At 44.3% G+C, this 19234-nt stretch overlaps 1 long non-coding RNA gene across 2 annotated transcripts in view; it reads right to left on the minus strand.

Annotated features, from left to right (window-relative positions):
* Window positions 1-4878: 4878 nt before the first annotated feature.
* Window positions 4879-19234, minus strand: part of LOC116284318 (uncharacterized) — a 31653-nt gene continuing 17297 nt past the window's right edge. For both annotated transcript variants that reach the window (XR_012061850.1, XR_012061848.1), the window contains exons 3-4: window positions 6897-7034; window positions 4879-5917 (exon numbers count right to left, since the gene is read on the minus strand). This is a non-coding gene — a long non-coding RNA (uncharacterized lncRNA). The remainder of the gene's footprint in view (window positions 5918-6896; window positions 7035-19234) is intronic.

The following is a 19234-nucleotide window of genomic DNA, read 5'->3' on the forward strand; positions in this document are numbered from 1 at the left end:
TCATTGCTTAATCTCCTGGACTAGGGTTCTTGGAAGCTCAAAAGTCAAGGGTGACTGTTTCCTGTTTCTCTCAGCATTTTGGCCATACTTTTCCTTCTCTGGGTGCATCAAAGGCTGTGGTCTAGTCTGAACTTGGAAGGCTGATGAAAGCCAGTAAAGGTATTTCTTTTCCCCTTTGCTCATTTGCTAAGTTAAGTGCATGAATGTCACAACTCCACTATATACTTCTGTATGTTGAGATTTCCCCCTGAGCTCTGCTGAGGGACCTGGATTAGAAAAGATCATTTCAAGCCTTCCTTATATGGAACATCCAGGCTCCTCGATGTGGCAGCCACTACTCACTGGCTAACAAGTTGCCTTGGCTGCATGCCGTGAGAACTACCAAACGGTGGTCAACCAATAGGGTATTTTTGTCTTCACATAAGATGTCTTAGATTCCAGGGCTGGTGGAACACTCCAAGGAAGTCACCACGGATGCAAACTCCTGCCTTCCTGGTCAACCATCCTTTGCACATGGCCCCTAACTTCATGATTCCAAGATAGTGGTTCCATTGCAAGAATGGGGACATACTCCACAGGGGAAGCAGAAGAGAACATGCATACTGGCAGAATCCATGCCTTTTTATCAAGGAAAAAAAAATTACTAAAAAGAGAATAACAAAAATTTGGGGAGAGGATATAGCTCAGTGGCAGAGCACATGCTTAGCATGCACGAGGTCCTGGGTTCAATCTCAAGTACCTCCATTAAAAAAAAGAAAGAATAAGAAAAAAAAAAGTATTACAAGGGAATTTGGGAAATCTTTTTTTTTTTAAGCTGGGCTTAATGGCACCCTGAATAATTTTAAGATTCTGTTAATAAAAAAGAAGAGAAAGTATATTTGCTGAGCAACTAGAAGTGTCTACCAATTACCACCTGACTATTCCCTTCTGCCTAAAAGATATCTATGTTCCTCGGGGCAGTCATGCTTCAGAGAATAGCTGTACCAGCCCCTGGAGGTGGGCTCTGATTAGCTATTAAGCTATTCAGGGCAACCTCCCCTTCCTCTTATCGATGATTAATTGATGTACTGACAGGTGACATCATTTAGGGCAATGAGATTTGAGGGAAAGGGTGCCAAGGGGTCTTAGGGAAAGGGTTCTTTCTTCCTAAAGACAGACTCAAGGAACTGAAGAGTTACTTTCCGCCTCTGGATGTTGCTGTGTGCCGACGTGATGGCTGGAGTGACACTGCACACGTGACGACAGGGAGCTTGGTACAACAAGGCCAATACGCTGGGGCCGGCACTGTGGAAGATGGGAAATTCCCGTCTTATTTAAGAGGCTACTGAGCTGCTGAATTAGCCGGAGCTACTTTGCCTCCAGACTTCTTTTCTATGTGAGACGATAACCTTCCTTATTATTTAGCTTTTTTGAGCTGGATTTTCTGCTCCTTGCACCCAAGGGGATTCTAATTGAGACTTTTGTATGATGAGACCAATGCAATAGGTCAGTATTCGTGTGTGTGCACATGCTTCTACATAACAGAAATGACTCTGACTTGGTTCTCTCTCACTTCCTCCTAATTTGCCGCTGTTCTTCTACCAGGACAAGGGCGCTCCTGCCTCAGGGCTGTCCTCCTAGTGCTGTTCCCTCTGCCTGGAATGCTTTTCTCCCAAATAGGCATTTAGCTTCATCCATCACTTTATTTTGTCTCGACACCTCATCAGAAAGGCTCTCTGACTGCCGTACCTGAAATACGGCGCAGACCCCTTCCCCGCCCCGCCATCGCCTCACTCGGCTTTATTCCTCTTCGCCTCCACCATCAGTGCCCAGAACACATGCTGCCTGGCTCTTTGCTTCTTGACTGTCTCCTTACCCAGTGGGTAAGCTTCCTGAGAGCAAGGGCTTTTTGACTGTTAACTAGATCCAGGTCCTCATAGTGACTGGTACACAGGGGTTGCTCAACATATATTTGATGAATAAATAGAAGTCTGTTCAAAGATTCATTTCTAGGACTTCCATTTTGACAGAGGCCGTAGACTCTGGTGGTGATTAAGAGTGCAGGATTTGGAATCAGACACACTTGACTTTGAACTCTGACTCTGCCACTTGTGTGTAAAGCCTCCATTTCTTTATTGATAAAATGTTTGTTTTTTTTTTAAGAGATCTCATCCACTTGCCCTTAGAGACGAGTAAGCTCATGAATATGACACATCACGGATGCCACGTGAGGTGAGCACGTCAGTGGTGGGGGGTATCACTATGCAATCATGAAAGGCAGTCGCTCTGTACCCGGGGGCCAGTGTCTTTACTTTTCCCAGGTGAGAGCTTTGAAATGAGACTGGAAATATTTCATCAGGCAGAACGTGGGAGGATGGTGAGAAACATCAAACTCAACAAATATCTCGAAACTGCTGTCCGCCCAGGTCAGTGGTAAGAAAACGGGAACATTCTGCAGAAGCAGCTGTTATTAAAGATGAAGTTTGCCAAAGCCGAGGATCGCGAGCCACCTGCCACCGCAAATCCTGCTTCCCTTTGAAGAAAAGCTTATTTCCTCCTCCTTCCCTCCTAAGGTTGACCAGTACAAATACTGCTAATAGCACCATAGTGAAGGAATAATCCCACTCAGCTATTTTCAGTTTCCCCTTGAAGTCTTACATTTCGTATTTTAAGTTTGTTTTCAAAATTCTCTTCCAACTCAAATAAACCCAGGCTCAGGAATGAAAGGACTTAGGCTATTACTTTCTGATTCTCCGGGGAGTAGGCAAGGAGGCCAGCTTCCCTTGGAACCCTCGGCCAGCGTGTCTGTCTTGAAGAGGGTCCTGCCGGCCACACCCGCCACGGCGCCGTGCGGGGCCTCCGTCCCCAGCTGCTCCTGGAGAGGGGAGCCCCCTTCCTCTGACCTTTCACAATAACCCACTACAATATAATCTTTTGGGATTTTCTATTCTGATTCTGTAAAACCTTCTGTTTGGATTTCCCCATCCCCTGCTGATAAAAGGAAGCCCTGCACTTGATACAAAAAAACACAGCATTTCATAAATTCATTCATTCTTTCATTCATTCATGCCACAAATAATGATGAGGTGCCTACTGTGCGCCCAGTACTGTGCTCAAAAGTCCCTGCTCTCAGGCCACTTCTTTTCTACTAGGGGAGCTAGGAAAATGCTAATAAGTTAAAAAAAAAAAAAAGGGAATGAATTTCTAAGTCAATATGGAATTGAACAGATTGCCCTGCTATATTTATTATAACTACAGTGAACAGAACTACTGTATTTATCAGCACGTGACAATCTTGACGTAGCACTTATTATGTGCTGGGTGGTACCCTAAGCTCTTTATACGGTAACTCGTTTCAGGTTTCCCTATTTTACAAATGGGGAAACTCAGACCCAAAAGGTTAAGTACCTTTTAAAAGTCCCAGAGCCAGTTGAGTGGCCAGAGGGATCTGAAGGTCATGTGGATTTAGGGTCCATCTGGTGACCATACATTCCTCAGTCTGATCTTTAAGATGCCCATGAACAAAGGGACGGGACGATGGCAGGAAGTGACAAGTGTCACAAAGGAGGGTGAGCTGGGGGAGGAGGAGTGTGATGGTGGGTGGGCCAGGCAGAGCCCTGCGGGACAAGAGGGACACACGATGTCAGAGAGAAGGCCTGCGTGTAACTGGGACAAGCTAACTTATGGGGAGTCCGGTGAGGGGACGAGTAGGCAGTGGGGCAGATCCTGGTGGGTTTTCAATTCAAATACTGTTCAAACAAGGAAGTTCCTTCCTGGAACATCTCACCCAGGGTTTTGTGGGGGCTTCTGGGGGCTGGCATTTGTCACCAAGCTCAAGGATGTGCAGAAAACCTAATTCACATCATCCCTCGGGGCTGAAAACCTTAAGCATTTTCGAATCTTTCCTCCCTCAGCAAGTCTCTGAACAAAAGTGAGTCACTTGAGTGATTGGCGGTCTGACCTGGGTTACAATTCAGGACCCAGTGACCCAGATTTAGCTCCAGTGAACTTGTAACCATTTGACTGGCACTTACACTCACCTTAAGACTTCCCCGCAGCAGTGTTTCCTTGGTTGTGGTACAAAAATAAATTCTGAAGATTAGGTTATTTTCCTATGATTTACATAATATCTAAAAATGGGGCAAGCGACCCAAAAATAAGAACAAAAGGAGGTGGACTTTATGCAATCTGTTTCCAGTGAATCAGGATTTTTTCCTGTCATTTGTGTGTGCCTTCACAGCAGGGACTCTCTACCGACCTACGGCTTGGGCAGAGAAATAAAAGACTTGAGTTAAAGGAAGATAAATAGCCAGTGACCAAATACTTGGTAACAAAAATGTATGCACTGGCACCGCCTGGAATGGATGCCATTAGTTAACAGTCTGAACGGGGACAACTGGTACACACCGCAGTCCTGTTAGTTAAAGTGCCTTGGCCAAATCCTTCACTCTGCGGGGCAAGAGAAGTCCATTTTGGTTCCTCTTCAGAGGGAAATGCTGGGGGATTTTCACAGAACATTCATCATCAGGAAACGAAGGGTTCAGGCCAAATTCCTGACTCCTTAATGTGTGACATTGGGAAAGTGACTTCACCTCCCTGGGCCTCAATTTCCTCATCTGGAAAACGGGCACCTACTAGATGCCGGTGTCTCCAACCCCCCAGCAGTTGTGGCACCACAGATGTCTCTGGACATTGTCAAAGTCTCCTGGGGGTGGGGGGAACCTCATGGGACATTTAAAATTTATTGTTTTTTAAAAAATCATTAAGTTATATACCCTTTTTGCTTTGGAAAGAGAGGAAGAGAGGGAGAGAGGGATGGAGGAAGGATGCACAGGAAGGAAGAGAGGGAGGGAGGAACTGTGCACAGATAGAGCAAAAATGGAAGAAAACACTCCTATATATCAGCACAAACGTTTTATAAAACGTTCTTGAAAACTAGTTTTCCTATGTGTGAATTTATAGATCAGATTATCTCTGGACCCAGCTACCACACGGATGTTCAGAGCACAGGCTCCTAGATCCGAAACTGATGGGCTTGAATCTTGGCTCCACCCCCAGGAGCCCTGGGACTGTGGCCGAGCTGCTTCACATCCTCAAGCCTCAGTTTCTTCATCTGTAAACAGGAACCATCATAGCACCTAATTCAGCAAAGTGTCCGAAACAGTCCCTTCTCGTGGGCTCTTTATATTTGCAAAATATGTACAGCACATGCCAAGTGCCAAACACAGCCCTGAGTGCTCTTACAAATCAACCCATATGCTGATCAAATAACCGTATGAAATAGGCATTATTTTGTTCCCAGTTTATAAGTAAGGAACCTGACCGAGTAACTTGCCGCGGGCCACACAGCCAGGAGAGGGGAAAGCAGAGCCTGGCAGTCAGATCTCTCACCTGCCCCGCTAGCCTGCTATTGTCCAGAATTCTAAACCTTCTCAACCACAGCAGAAGACAGTTCAGTTTTTCTTCATCTCCAGGATCTCTTGTCTTGTAAAACTCCAGGAATCTTAGGGCACTTTCTCTGTTGACAGGGTCAATTATCTTCTGTTGTTACCTGCTGAAGACAGGCCACTTGGGAAATTCAAGGACATATCCCTCATTCAAAAAGGTGGCAGAATCTTTGGAGATGCCTGTGCCCTGGGATTTGCTGCAGTGGCTTTGATAACCTAATCCTGGAAGGGACATCCTATCACTTTTGTATATTCTGTTGGTCACATGGACCAATCCTGATATGATGGGGAGGGGGTTACACAAGGATGGGGATACCAGGAGGAAGGGGTCCATCTCAGAGGCTGGCTACAGCACCAATTGTACACTGGTATGTAGAAAACCTTTAAAAGAAAACAGAGTTTGGAAAATGGGCTTTTGTGAAAGATTTAGCTTCACATTGTAGATGATCAGTTCACTTGGAAAGCTACTGCTAGGAAACACTGCAAACTCCCTGCATGTGAAAGATAAGAAACACGATATATTAGATTAACCTCTGTTTGAGTTTAGATCTGGAAAAGCAAATTAGCTAGAAACCTTGACGCTGATGAGCAGATACTGAGGCTAACATATGTGGTTCTAGAATTTAATATCTGTTTAAGAATAGAGGGAATTTCTAACTATTGGTAAACCCAAATCCTTTAAAAGTGTATGTTTGGTCGACCTTTGAGATTCTTTTAGAATGTCCAGGGTTAAAGTTTAGATGTGCACCTCTACTGAGAGGAAGAAATAATTTTTTGGAGTTAACACCCTTAATTTTTCATAAAGTATTATTAACCTGCATGATCTGGTGTCTGCTTGGTGGTGAGACATAATCTCACCACTACAGTCTAGTTACAGTGGGCAACTTTCTGATCCTCAAACACAAGCTGTTTCCTACCTCAGGGCCTTTGCACTTACTGTCCCTGTGCTGGGAATGCTGGTTCTGAGGACTACCCATCACTGGCCTGGCCTTATTGGATTTCTGTACATACATGACTTCTCCAGAGAGGCCTTCCTCCAGCCCCCTCAGTTATTCTCTTTTCCATTATCTGGTTTCATTCCTCATACACTCACCACAACTTGATTTATCTTTATTTTTTAAATTGTTCATTGCCTATCTGCCCCTAAAAATATAAGCTTCTCATCAAACATGCTTGATTGTCTATCCCCAGTACCCTCGCACAATATCTTGCATACAGTAGGTGCTAAATAAATTTCCTCTGAATTTGTTTTTGACTCTGAATTTATAAATTGGTGATCAATATTTGGTTGCAATCAAAATTTTGATTACTTCCAGCTGCCGAAGGTTGCCTTGTTTGGGGATGACAATTCCCAAACATTTGCTGTCACGGATGTGAAGCTGAAATGTCAGGTGACAGCAGAGGAAGAATCAGTCATGGCAGCTCTTTAAACACATAAACAAACATATTAAACACTCAGGGCATCGGTACCTGGCTCCTGGAGAATTCCATCCCTTCCTTAGCACAGGACAAGTTGGGGTTTACAGTCAAAGTCCACTTAGCAAATGTTTATTCTACGAGTGCTTTCCTTTTGTTTCCTGTAAGTACAGCTTCACGCCCTGCCAGGATCTGAGGTCAAAGAAACACGAGGAGGTTATTAACATATCAATAGAGGGATCTCTTTGGCATCCAGAATTTGGAATAATATTTGCATCTCAAGCTCAGAAGCTGCCCAGGCAAGCCTGCTTATTGATTGCCTTTAATTTCCCCTTAAAACTGTGTCTGTTTCTGAATAAAAGATTAATAGAGGAGAGCTCCGTTTGTCGAGTGATTTATACTCAAGTTCGGCCTCCTCTCCAATCAGAAGCACGTTGCACACACGTCCCCACCCCCGAGACGTTTGGATTCAGTTCTCCAAGAAGAATAGCTGCTGGTCACCAAAGCCTGCAGCTTAATTGAATTTGTCTTTGTCCACTTAATCTTCCTGCATACAGGGAGTGAGGTGGGTGGGATTTGTGCAGGAAACACACACCTGAGAAATGTAGATGATCACTGGGAGGACGGGCTGAGAAGAGAGACGAAAATGCACTGTAACAAATGAAAACCAAGGATGCCAGTGGGAACGTCCCTGCTCTCTTCCCTTTGCTTTAGTACTAACGGATACACCAGTATCGCCCCAGTATAAACATGGTGACCTAAAAAGTAAACTATTGCACCAACTTGGAGCAGTTCTATCATTTTTGTCTTGGCTGCAAATTTTTGTTTCCTTTTGGGGAAGAAAACACAAGAGAGCAAAGTGAAGATTTCTGTTTTGTGTAACGTTTGGAGACCTCTTTCTATAAATGAATGGTTGTTAGTAACATTAATAGTAGCAATCATTTATCAAGCACTTTCCCCCTCTAACCATTGTACTAAATGCTTTATACTCTTCATCTCATTTAATCTTGGCTCCCACACTCTAAGGAGGTCCTATTAATAATTCCATACAGACAAGGCTTGGAGGACAGGAAGCCCAGTTTGTAAAGTGGCAGAGTCTGATACTGAAGCAGGATGCAGCTGAATTGAAAAATCCCAGACTGTAATCCTACCAAGAGAAGTGCATTCCTATGGGCTTGCCTCCACCTACATTTATTTCCTCAACATAGCAGATGTCACGGCAGTGGGGGCGATGAGCTTTCTAGGTGGGCAGCCAGTTAGGACTCAAAGGCTTGAGCTTTGAACCCCCAATCTGTTTCTTGCTACCTGTTCTTAACCGCTAGGCAGTATTATCTCCCAAGGCCAAGCAGGACTCCTGGAGCCAGCTTTCTTCCAGGCTTTTCCTACCACAGTCACTTTCTGTGCAAGTGACTTATGATGCTGCAGAGATGCGGGGAGCAGGGGGGAAAGCTGGGTCAATAAGAATCAGCATAGGACAGCGACCCACAGCAGAATGCGTCTCACCCCAGAAACAAGAATTACATCCCGGGCTCTGATGAAGGGAATGCCGCTCCCAGGATGTCACTTACCAAGAGGTTAAGGATGTTACTCTAAATAGACCTAATGACATTCCACGCTGGAGTTACGAGTGTGGCTGGCTGTTTCTTAGTTTCCCTCTTTGATCGGATGCATGCAGAACAACTTTTGATCTAGGAATCAACATGAAGCTAGAACAAAGTTTCTGGAAGAATGCGATCGGATTTTGGAAGGCAGGAAGTGAATGTGCCTGCTTTCTAGTTTGGAATGATGACTCCCTAACTTTGTGACTCTCCACACTTCCCTTTCCAATGATTGCTTCCTTGACTCCAACCAAAAAAACCAAAAAGCAAAACAAAAGACATGAGTGGAGCACTGACAATGCACTGGCTCTGTCATAGGCACTGGGCCCAAGACAGTAAGCGAGACAAGATTCTTACAGATAATTAAGTGGAGACATACACTGAATAATTCCTCAAAGGATAATTTAATTGCCATTTCCCTACTTGCTAGGATAAGAAGCCAGCATAGGATGCAGTGAAGTTCTATCTGAGCTGCATCTAAACTTGCATCTCATCTCCTGCCTCCCTCTGCTCCCTTTTCCATTTGCTCACTGCAGGGGACTGGCCAAGTATGTAAACTCTGCAGCCCCACCCTAGGGTTTCAAACCCCGTATTATTGCTAAGTGGCTGTGTGGTCCTTAGAAAAGTTACTGAACCTATCTGAGCCTTAGGTTCCTTAGCTGTAGAATGAAAATACTAGAAGTGCCTACTCTTGGAGTTATCAGAATCAAATGAGACGATCTAAGTGAAGCGCTGAGCCTTAGAAATGGGCAAACAGAGGGGGTCCAATTAAGGCTAGTGATCATTAGCCTCTGAAAATGAGATCTCTGTTCTTCTCTCTCCTGTGCCCAGAGGTACTGGATTGTTTGCTCAAGATGTGACAAGGGGCATGATTTGGAGAATGACTTGCCAGGGTCAGAAGCCTGGACACCCTTCAATAGCTGTGTGTCTTTGGGCAAGTCAGGCGGCCTCTCTGGACCCATTTCCTTCATCTACAAAGGGAAGCTCTCAAATCCATCCGAGAATTAGGGCTAAGGCACATAGAACACTTAGCTCGGTAAACAACAGCTGCTATTACTATTACCTGATTATTATTTTTAGACTTTATATAAAACATAATAATGCCTATCTATGGCTTTTAATCCCACAGTGTTAGTGGTGTTTAGACATCAGTTTCACAGTGGGATTCTTTCCCCCTAGAGTGAATGGTCTTCATCCCCATAACGTTTCCCCTGAAAGCTCTCATTTGGTGAGTAAAATTTACAAGGAAGGGAGATAAGGGATTCATGTGGAGTTTGTCCTTAAAACACTTCTTTAATGTCCACAGTTGCCATGGAATTTGTGTCATTTTTTGCTTGGGTGATTAGATTACGATTCATAAACAATATCCCCTATGTTTAAAAATCTTTAAACAGCCACTTGGAAGTGGCTTGACGTGGACCACAGTTAATGCCTTGTCTGACGTGGATCTTTCACTGTCGACGGGCTGACAACCTACTGTTTATGCCAGCATCGGACTCCAAGTGGAGACCTGTGTTCTTCTGAATATTCTTTTCTTATTTGAAGTATTTCCTTAGTTTTCTGCTATCCTCTTGTTGGGAGAGTTTGCACACACCGACTGTCTCTTGTAACCTTCCCAAACTGGAGTTACTGCTGCCTTTTTAGACTTCTTAACTTCCCCAGTGCTCATCTTCGCTGTCTTCATTCCAAGTTTCAGACAAAAACTGCCAGCTCCCCCTGTTCCATCCTCTGCCTGGGGCAACTGGGGAAAACTGGATATTTTAAACAGCATTTTTTAAAGACTCTTTTTTTGGGGGGTTGTTTTTTGTTTTGAGGGGAGTGGTAATTATGTTTGTTTACGTATGTATGTATGCTTACAGGTGTTACCAGGGACTGAACCCAGGACCCCGTGCATGCTAAGCATGAGCTCTACCACTTAAACTATGCCTGCCCTCACCTCTTAAACGGCATTCTGAAGTTCGGTTTTAACTAAATTATAACTTGCAGATTGAAGGACTAAAACCCCTTTTGCTTGTCGGTGCTTTTGTCTACAGGGTGCTCCTACAGGTGACTCGGCTGATCTGCGCTCTCCAACTAACTCTCTTCTCAACTGAGTCCCAGTGCGTTTTACCTCCCAAAATCTCTCTCAGATCATTTCACTGGTGTCCCCCACCCCTCATTTGGAGGGTGCGTCTACCTGCTTTTCTTTTTGTTAATTTTTTTGGGGGAGGAGGTAATCAGGCTTATTTATTTGTTTTAATGGAGGTACTGGGGGTTGAAGCCAGGACCACGTGCGTGATAAACACATGCTGTACTGCTGAGCTAGACCCTCCCCCTCTGCCTGCTTTTCTTGCTTCATTCTTGCCCTCCTTCAATGCATCATTCACAGAAATGCCAAAATGTCTTTTGAAAACATACAGCTGATCATGCTACCTCCCTATTTAAAATCTTTCCGTGGATTCCCCGCTGAACTTCAAACAAAATGCAAAATTCTCAGCAGGTGGTCTGGCCCCCGCTCCTCCCCGCATCCCCTCCAGCCCCCTCTGCTCACTCTATTTCAGGAAAGTCTCCTTCCTTCTGTTTCTTGAACCAGCCAAGCTCAGGGAGTTGCCCTCCCTTTCCTCTGGGCCTCCAGTGCTCCCAGACACCAGTTTGCCTGGCTCCTTCCTGTCAGTGTTCAGCCAAAATGTCCTGTCCTCAGGGAGCCTTCCCTGACCCCCTCTGCTCCCCCGCCCCAGCTACAATAGATTTCCAGGTCACTCCAGCCCATTCCTGGGTGTACTGACTTCGTAGCACAGAGCAATATCACAAATAGTCTTTTATTTGTTTATTCTAACTTTGTTTTCTCTTTCCCCTTCTAGAACAGGGTAGGGCAGGGGCTCTCAGACTCGGCTCTGTTGACATTTGGGGCCAGATAACTTTTCGTGGTGGGCTGTCCTTTGCATCGCAGGGTCTTTAGCTGCATCCCTGGTCTCCACCCACCAGATGCCAGCTGCATCTTCCTCTGCTCCCCAACCCTGAGTTGTGACAACTGAAACATCTCCAGATGTTGCCAGTGTTTCCTAAAAGGCAAAACTGCTCTCTGTTGAGAAGAATTTAAGAATTTAAGGTCTTGTCTCACCCCAAACCAGAGCCTGGCACATTATTAGTAGTTAAAGGCTCACATGGTGAAGGAATGAATAAACAGCCCCCATTCATAGTACGTAATGATCCCTACGACACGCAGCTTCCCCGAGGACCTGGAATTGACTTGACCTGCTCCAGGTAACACCGCCAGCGAGCGTTGGAGCAGGATGCCACTCAGGCTGCTACGAAATCAAAGTTCAGTCTCTTTACTGGAGGCCACATTAATACACAGAGAACACGGTGATAATGCTACCCAGGCGCCTTCCTTGTTGATCACTTCTAGGTGCTGCCGCGAAAGGCCTCAATTTATACTCCTTTCTGTGCAGGAGATACCACTCCAAGCACGTTATTCAGCTGATTTCATCTAATTTTTAACACAGTGCAGAGAAATAAAGGTATTTTCACATCGAGCAGTAACATTCCCTTAGAAAATTATCATTGTTCTAAACACCTTGATAGCTTTTTTAAAAAATTCAAGCTTTTGAACAGTTAATGCATTCACTTGGTTTGAAAAGTAAGCAATATAAAAAAGGACATCGTGAGAAGTCATGTTCCTGTTTCCATCCAACCCATTACTACCTCCGTGGGTCTCTTTTTATTAGTTTCTTGAGTGTCCTTTCAGAGTTTTCTTTTGTATGTGAAGCACACATAACATTTTCTCATTCAATCTTTCACCTTCTCAAGGCAAACTGTGGTGTAACATACACCCTCCTAGACACCTTGCTTTCCCCACTCATCCTGGTGTCTTTCCACATTAGAGCAGAGAGCTGCTTCCTTCTTTTTTGCAGCTGCAAAACATCCCACTTTGTGATCACACACAAGTTTATTTAACCAGTTCTCTGTTGCTGGATATTTGGGTGGTTTCTTTCTCGTCTGTTATAAACAGTGCTGACAGGAATTGCTTCAATGTACAGTATTTTCCTGAACCTATCAGAGAGAGAAATCTTTGTATGCTATAGAGTTGCTAGGTCAAAAGGACAATGCTCTTGATGGACACTGAGATGATTTCTTCGAGTAGAAGAGTCCAACTATGTAGGTATGGTATCAGCGGGGTCAAGGGAGATGGAGAATTGATGAGGATCATTTCGAACAACAGAATGGGAAGGAGGTGGGATTTCCAGGTGGGTGGAAGTCTCATGAACTTAGGGGAGATAGAGAAAGGAGAAAAGGTCAGAGATGGGAGGGAGTGGTGGTGGTGGCGGGGTGGTGATGGGAGGCAGGGTAATGAGCACCACAGACTAAGGAAAAATCTCCAGCGGCAGAGATGGGTGAGGGGCTTCTGGAAACACCTCCATTTCCTCCAGATGCTTCGAGAATTTCCACTACACTGGGGGTAAAATCTAGCATCTCCGCAAGATTGGAGAAATTGGGAACACCTGGTGGTATGTACAACACTAGTGACCCAGGTTCTATTCATATCCCCATTTTACAGATGAGGAAGATGAGGTTCAAAGAAGCTGGGCTCACTCCACAGCTGAAATCCACCAAGTGGCAGAGCTGAGATTTGCACTGTCTGATGTTGGCTCCTGCTTTCTTAAGCACTTGGCCATAACACATCTATTAAAGGCTATTAGACAACAAATAAACAAGTCTTATTTTAGCATCAAAAAATTAATCAACCTGATAAAAGACGTCCAGGGCTTTTGCTATTGTTACCTATGTCTTCTTGTGTCATTAAAACCAGCCAGTTTTTACTGTTTATATTTTTTATGTATCTGAAGGTTAAAGCAACCTACCAGTTGGCCTGAAAACTGTTAACGCTGAGAGATTTCAGGTTAAGCTGGCCGGAGATGTACAGGACAGCCTCGCCTACAAAACGCCCAGTGAATATCTCCAGTGCCTGCATTTCCTGTTTGCAGGGGGCTCCGTCTCTGGAAATGCTCACCTTCTCTGGGTCAGCATTAAATGCCTGTTTTGTTCTTTTCAACTTGCTCAGGTTCGTATTGCCCTGGTCCTGATTTCTTTCACCTGTTCTTCAAAATTGTGGGTGAGTTCTTCCCTGGTCACAACCCCTTTATCCTGCCACAGGACATCCATTATACCTGAATCAATCTTCACTCTTCTGGTGCCCGGGCCATTTCCTTGTTTTCACTCTAACTTCCAGTAGAACTCTCTATTTTTTGGTTTTGTTTGGTTTTGGTTTTTTTTTTAAATGCACGTGAGAGAACAAATAGGACTCATTATCAGTACAGCACTCAGGTCTGCATCGTAGAATGCTAAAATGCCCTGGCCAGAGGGGAAGAGTGTGGCCACCAGGAAGCTGAGATAATATGCTTGGACTCAGAGCAAGGGGAGGGGTGTGTGTGCGTGCGTGCGTGCGTGCGTGTATGTATTGGATTGTTATAAATTTACCTTGGGGATTTGTAGAAAAAGGTATCAAAACAAATGGCCTTACAAGGTATTACTGCCATTCAGGGCAGCACGAAATAGGAAATGAATGGATCTTTATGTATTTTGAAAGTTGTCAGTCTTGTTGGCTCTGGCTCTGATCTCCATTTAGCCAGTAACTCAAAGTTCTTCAGTGAGATAAACTGACCTACCAAATCAGAAGGCATGATGGCCGAGGATGGGTTAGCAGGCTATGATCCATGAAATCTGGTTTAAAATCCATAAAATCTGGTTTATGTCTAGTTTTGTAACTTAAAGGTCACATTTGAGCTGCAGGTTTGAGTAGGATTTTGCCATGCAGATTTGGAAGGAAGAACATTCTAGGATGGGTTGGTAAACTATAGTCCATGAGCCAAATGGGGCATTCTGTAATTAAGCTTCATCTGAACACAGCCTGCTTTGGTAAATAAAGTTTTATTTGAACGCAGTCACACCCACTTGTTTATGCATTGTCTACAGTTGCTTTCATTCTACAAAGGCACAGATTGTACAGTCCCTAAAGTCCAAAATGTTTGCTGTCTGACCGTTAACAGAAAAAAATTTGCCCACCCCTGGTGCTGGGATTAAGAACTTAGGCTGTGAACCAACAGCCTACATTCAGATCTCAGGTCTGCTGCTTATTCCTGTGCAGCCGTGGCTGCTCACCTGTAAACTGGCAACACGAGCACCTCTGGGCTGATGCGAGAGGGGAGTTCCCTAATGCCAGTAAGCGCTGACTCAAGGAGCATTATTATAATTCTTCTGAATTAAAGACGTCCAGAGGCTTTCCCAGAGCCTCGATGCCCTGGATTATAATCATCCTGGATGTTTTCTGTCCTTACAAAAATTAAACATCAGAAATATCAGAGGAATTTGCAAAGCCACCCTTCCTGTTCCAGGAATATAAGACCGTAAAATACTTGCAGCATGTTTTCAGTATATTCGACGTGGACTAACAGAGCCATGGTAACTGAGGAAGGGTTCGCTGGTGTGCAGTGGGGCAATGATTTAGGTCTATTTTGAGTATCATTTTGGTTCAGGACTGAAAAATGAAGATATACAGATGAAGTTTCTAGCAGACAAAAAATTGATATAATGCGATCAAGATTCACAATGGTCTCCGTAGCGCCAAATGGGGGACTGGAAGAAAGAAGAGAATATTTACCAGGGGCTGATGTGGATTCTGGCATCAATTATTAAAGTCTGGGAATGGGGAGACTTGGCCAGACAGCAGTTCCTGGGAAGTAGATCTGGGGCTTCTAGTTGGCCACAAGCTCAATTTGAGCCAGATGTATACAGCTGCCAAGGAAATGATCTTAGGCTGCATTAACAGAATCAGTACATGCCTTGTGGGTCTAAGGAAGGTAAAGGAAGAAAACAATTTAAATGAGCTAGACAGCCCACGTTTGGAGAAGGGAGGTTAGTTATGGAGACAAATTACAAATTTGAACGAGGATGTTGCAAAGTTGTGCAGGCTGAGGGGGCCGGCGGGGGGCGAGTAGTCAGGTTAATGAGTCATCTGGGAACTGTCTTGGTGAGGAATGACTGACGGGTTTAGGGATGTTTCCCAGGAAAAGAAATGACCACAAGGGAAGAGAGCTTTTTGAAAGCTTCAAAGTTCTTCCACGTGGAGGAAGCTGCCTTACTATCTCTATTGCTTTTTCGGCAAACCTTGGGGAGATAAATGCAGTATCTCTTAGAGTATCAGCTCAGCCCACAACGACTCCTCCGTCGCTCCCCTGTGCACCCTGAGTCCACTGTCTCCAGCGAGATGAGTCTCTGGAAGCCATATTTGTTCTTTGCAGCCCTGCCTGCCTGTTGATAGCCGATCATACAAGGGATGGATGCCTGCTAGAAGCCAGAACAATCCAATCCTTTCTCTGGGGAATGCAGAATTCTCCTTGAGGACTGCCAGGCTGCCTCTCTACACGACTGGGTCTGCAATGAGTAAATCTGGGACAGCTAGTTGCCACCAAGACAGTGGCGTAGCCGAGAAAATCAGTCTACAGAGAGAAATGCAGAGAGGCAGAGGTGGGAGATAGAGGGTCTTGCTTGGCTGGATTATTTTCAGCTTCCCGTTTCTTGGTATTAGTTCTTCCAGAATCTTAACTGCCTTCTTGGACACAGGCCTCATGAGATAGCTTTGTGTCCTTGTAATAGACCCCCCACTCCCCTTTTACTTCCACTAGTTCAGCTGAGCTGCTTCACGTGTAATTAAAAGTGTCTTACCTCCTGCATTGTGCAGCAGAAAGTAGCTCAGCACATGGAAGGCATCATGGTGGATCCTATTCTGCCTCTGAACGAGCAGCCTCGGAAAGTAAGGATATTTCTGTTTCTGGGATTATTCAAGTAGAAGCTGAGTGATCCTAGACAATTGGGAGGTATAAGGAGAGCTTGGACTTGAGCTTCAGAAAGAGCCAGAATTGACTCTGGGCCCTGCCACTCTCTTGCTGTGAGTCCCTGGGCCATGCTCCTAATCATTACTGAGCCTGCTTCTTCTGCAGAATGGGGAGAAGAGGCACACCTCACAGAACTGCTGTGAGGATGAAATAACCTATCAGTTTCCTATTGCCCTGTAAGAAACCGCAATAAACTTAGTGGCTTAAAACAGATCAAATTCATTATCTCATGTTTCTGGAGGTCAGGAATCCAAAATGTGCCTCCCTGGGCTAAGATCAAGCTGTCAGCTGAGCTGTGTCCCACTGGAGGTTCTAGAGGAGAACCCACTTCCTTGGCTCTTTCAGCTTCTAGAGGCGATGTGCCTTCCGTGACTCACAGCCCCTTCCTCCATCTTCACAGAGCATCACTTCACTCTCTGGCTTCCATCATCACATCTCCTTGGATACGGACAACCCCCACCCCCCTGCTCCGCCTCCCTCTTTCACTTACAAGGACCCCGTGATTATACTGGACCTACCTGGATAATCAGACATCCTCTCTCCTTTAAAAATTCTTTACTTCATCACACCTGCAACATCTCTTCTGCCACGTAAGGGACCCTACTCACAGCTTCCAGGGGTTAGGATGTAGACATCTTTTGGGGGCTGTTACTCTGCCTCCCACGTCTAATGACAGAAAGAACTGATTTTTATCAAACGCTTTCTATGTGTTAGGCACTACATGCTAAGTGCTTTTCTGCAGATTATTTTGTTTAAGCATCACCACGGTTCCAGGAGAGACTCAAAAAGGTGAAACGATTTGTCTCAGGCCACCCAGCTAGGAAGCCACAGTGCCAAGAACCAAGACTTGTCATTTCACTCCAGAGTCCTCTCTCTTAACCACCAGTGAGAAATGGTAAACCCACAGGCCTTCCTTCAGGCAAGCAGAGAGCCTGTGGTGAACCAGAAAGGACTCATGCTGTCTTGTGAGGTCAGTGGCCCCACAGCCCCAGCCCATAGGCGCCAGTTTTCTGGGAGATGCCATGCGTTTAGATGATGCATGTGAAATGTCTCAGTTTTGAAATGTCAGAAACCAACTCAAATGTTTAAAATAACATTGTGCAGCCAAATAATACAGGTTGATCAGTAAACCTCACCCCTACACTATCAACTTAAGATAGCTTCAATAATACACTATATATATTTGTACAATATACAATATTGTATATATACTATATGTGAGTGTGTGTGTGTATAGTGTATATATATAGTATTTGAAAATACTGGCTCAGCATAGTGACTAACAGTTGGCAGTTACTATATGCCTGGCACAATGCTACATGCTTTACTGTCTTATTTCATTCCTAGTGTGTGGAGGTTTTCTTTGCTTTGAGTTCTTTATTACTGAGGTATAACTGACATACAACATTATATTTGTTTCAGGTATACAATGTAAGGATTCAATATTGTATATGTTGCAAAATGATCACTGCAATAAGTCTAGTTACACCTGTCTCCATTCTAGTGTGTGTTCTTAATTAAGAATTTAATCCCCGAGTTGGGAAATTATTTTTACTTTTAATAGTACTCTTATTGGCAAGCGTAAGACTTTCATGAAGGGTCTTAGCGAGCAAAGGTTCAGTTGATCTTGGTTTGCAAACATGGCCTCCTCGATTTAACTAACCATGTGACGGTGGGCAAGTTAATGCACCTCTCTGAAGCCATTTCCTCATCAGTAAAGTTTGTTCATAGTTTTCTGGTAGGGTTTCTATGACACTAGGATTGTAGGCGGAAGCACTTGCCAAAGCACCATACAGATACCACTTATGATTCATAGATAATTCACTAAAAGAACTTAATTAGGAGGTAAACCGCACAGAGATGGTGGCCCCCGTTATAAACAGTTATCATTAGATACGAAGTTTTCAGCTAGAACTAGTCACATATCAGGCCCCAGGGCTGGAGGGAGACCCCGTGCACACCTTCAACTGTTCTGGAACAAAGAGGGATATTTGCTGGCTGGGAAACAGCTCCAGTTTCGCCTTGAGACAACTATTACCTTCTTGAGTTTCTAACTCATTGAGAAGGTCTGTTTTCTACAGCAGAGACTTCCGTGCCCGAGGTGGCAGCGAAGACTGGGTCTCAGGGAATCTGGGTGCTAGTTGCAGACTGATCACTAATCACGTGGCCTTAGGACTTTTTCATTTTCTCAACTCAGTTTTCCCACCTGGCAAATGTGGCAAACTGGAAAAAAAAAAAATCATGTAATCTATGCTCTATCCTGTTACTTTAAAAAAATAGACCAAAAGGAGACAAGAGGATTCTTTGTCAATTGATCTTTTTTTTTGTATTTTCTGAAGTTGTCTCTGTTTTGGAGAGTAGAATGGTGGTTACCAGGAGCTGAGGTGGGGAGGGGTGATGGACCAGGAGAGATGTGTAAGGGTGCCAATTTGCAACTAGGAGACAAGTACGTCCCAGTCACCTGATGCGCAGCGTCATGATTACAGGCAACAATGCCGTGTTATAAATAACAAACTTGCTAGGAGACTAGATCCTAGTTATTTCTGCCACACAAAAAAAGAAACGATAATTATGTGACTTGATAGAGGTGTTAGCTAACACTACAATGGCAATCATATTGCAATTCTAAATTAATCAACATGTCGTATATCTTCAACATATATAATGTTACATGTCAAACATATTTCAGTTTAAAAAAGCGGTTTCTGTTTTGAAAGCATCTGGACACCAGAAAAAAAATGTAAATGAAACTGTTTTATAACATTTATGTGTTAAAAGTTCAAACAGGTGAAAATAAAGTTTCCCTTCCTCTTTTGGTCATGGTCCTCTAGTTTTCATCTTCAGAGAAAGCCGCAGTTACAGCTTTCTGGTATATTCTTCCAGAGATGTTCTGTGCTAGTGGTTCTCAACTGGGGGGTGATTT

Source organism: Vicugna pacos, chromosome 19 (genome assembly GCF_048564905.1).
Source record: "Vicugna pacos chromosome 19, VicPac4, whole genome shotgun sequence".
NCBI classification, from domain to species: domain Eukaryota; kingdom Metazoa; phylum Chordata; class Mammalia; order Artiodactyla; family Camelidae; genus Vicugna; species Vicugna pacos.